Source organism: Palaemon carinicauda, chromosome 3, assembly GCF_036898095.1.
Source record: "Palaemon carinicauda isolate YSFRI2023 chromosome 3, ASM3689809v2, whole genome shotgun sequence".
In the NCBI taxonomy this organism is placed as follows: domain Eukaryota; kingdom Metazoa; phylum Arthropoda; class Malacostraca; order Decapoda; family Palaemonidae; genus Palaemon; species Palaemon carinicauda.
Window position 1 is genome coordinate 53,421,833 of NC_090727.1, and position 2,500 is coordinate 53,424,332.

Sequence of the window (2,500 nt, forward strand, 5' to 3'; positions counted from 1 at the left end):
ATATATATATATATAAAATCTTCTACTAAGAAGAAGTATAACTTTTTCAGTATCAAATGGAAAAAAGACAATATACTTAGTAGTAATTATGAGAGATAAACTTTCCGAAGAATTTCATATTTCCCCTTAACTCAAAAAGACAATATATTTAAAATTAACCATGACATAAACTTTCCGAAAAATTCCACATTTGCGTTTTAGCTCGAAGACACAATAGGAGCTGAACATAACCCTAGCGAATTCAATTTTTTTCCACATTTCACCTTCAGCGGACACCAAATGAGACTGGTGGCTTAATCAAAACATGGCGGTTTTCTTGAGTACACAGACAAGGCGTCCTGCTTTGAAATTCTGTTCATATTCTTGCTGCCTCCTGAGACCCCCAAAAGCCAGGTCCGGAGTACTTTTTAATTCATGAAGTTTTTATTCGAACGTTGCGTTTCTGCCTATGCGGCACAGCTATTGTTTAAGTTATTTATTTATTTTTTTAATATTTCTGACTTTTTCTCATATTTTTTTTCCTTTGTTTACTTTTGGAAAACAATTCTTGCGATCACAATGTTAAAATTTTTCTATATTATTTTTTTATTATGTGCGAAGAGAACTTATATAAAAAAAAAAAAACTTTAAGCTGTTTGAAGGCAACATTATATAAATGCTGAAACGATAAAATTTTAGCTGTTTAAATTACACACGTGCACACACACAGATATATATATATATATATATATATACATACATGTATATATATATATATATATATATATACTTTATATATATATATATATATATATTCATTTAGATAAATCGTAAAAAAATCATTACCATAATGAAATATTTTCGACAGGTATATACTCCTACACACACATACGGAGAGAGAGAGAGAGAGAGAGAGAGAGAGAGAGAGAGAGAGAATTCTCATATATACCACCTATTTCCTTATATTTTTCCACTTAAAATTTCTATATTTTATAGTTCAATTTAAATATGTTCTAGTGAATAAAAGCTAACATTCACCAACGAAGCTGGAAGGAGGTTATGTTTTACCCCTTGTTTGTGTGTTTGCTTGTGTACGTGTGTTTGTTTGTGAACAGCTTCCTGGCCACAATTTTAATCGTATAGTAATGGAACTTGCAGACCTTAACTGTTTGTAAAAAGCTGAAAATGATTCAATTTTGGAAGGTCAGGTCAAAGGTCAAGGTCACGTTAAGCATAATGTCCAATTCACTCAATCAGCCATAAGTTTGAACATCGTTGTCACAGACTTCAAACTTGGCTCATATCTGAATGTATGAAAATCCACGCCAATTAATACATGTCAAGGTCAAAGGTCACAGTCAAGGTGTAGCAAAAGGTCGATAAATAAGCTGCCGTGGGGAGGTCTGTACTTTACTGAGTGACCCTCTATTTAGTTTTCCTCGATACTCGCTAAAATATAACGGAATATTGATAAGTGTGCCCACAGGGACATGTGTCTACCGTATCATATCCCCGAAAAAACATGTAATTAATCGTTTTTCATTTCAATATTCCACGCCGTGGGGGGGGGGGGGACATTTCACAATGAGTGATCTGCGTATCAATAGATGTCAAACCTTGAAGGATTGCATGAAAATGGGATCAAACTGATGCGTGTTTTGACATTTCTCAGGATAATGAAATGAAATTCTCAATTTACTGTTGATAGAGATTATGAAAATGATTTTGATTTAATGGGATTTTTAGGGCTATGGTTCATGTGTAGAGGGGCAGTTTTCTATGATAAATTAATGAATAAATAAGTAAATGCATAAATGAATAGATAAATGAATGAGCATTTCGTGTTTATATGGGGATTCTATTTACATTTCTCTGTCGAATCTATGACCAATAAATCAGGTGGGAAACGTTTTTTATAAATATATGATGAGTTTTATCAGAATTGCAATAAATGAATGAACGTTTGATGCTAGTAATGGCATTCACCCCCAGGAGAGATTGGTTCACCAAACGTTTAAATAGGCTCCACAAGGCACTATAAAAGTTGGAAGACCCAGACCTACATGGGCGAGGACTATGAAGCGTGAAGAGTTGTAAGAGGACTATGAAGCGTGAAGAGTTGTAAGAGGACTATGAAGCGTGAAGAGTTATAAGAGGACTATGAAGCGTGAAGTAGGAAATGATAAATGGAGAAGTATTAAATTTAACAGAGGTCCTTTGTGTAAATAGGCGTAGGAGGAGATGATGATGATTATGGACATTCTATTTTCATTTATCTTTCAATTTTATGATCAGAATTGCAGGTAATTAATGAATAAGTGAATGACTATGAATAAATGAACAATTGGGTATTCACTCCCCTAGATAGATTAGTTCACCAAACGTTTAACTGGCTCCACAAGGCATTAGAAGAGTTGGAAGAGGAATTTGAAGCGTGAAGTAGATGATGAATGGAGAAGTATTGAATTAAAAGCTCAAGATAGAGAAGACTGGCGAAATCAAACTGAGGCCCTTTGTGTCA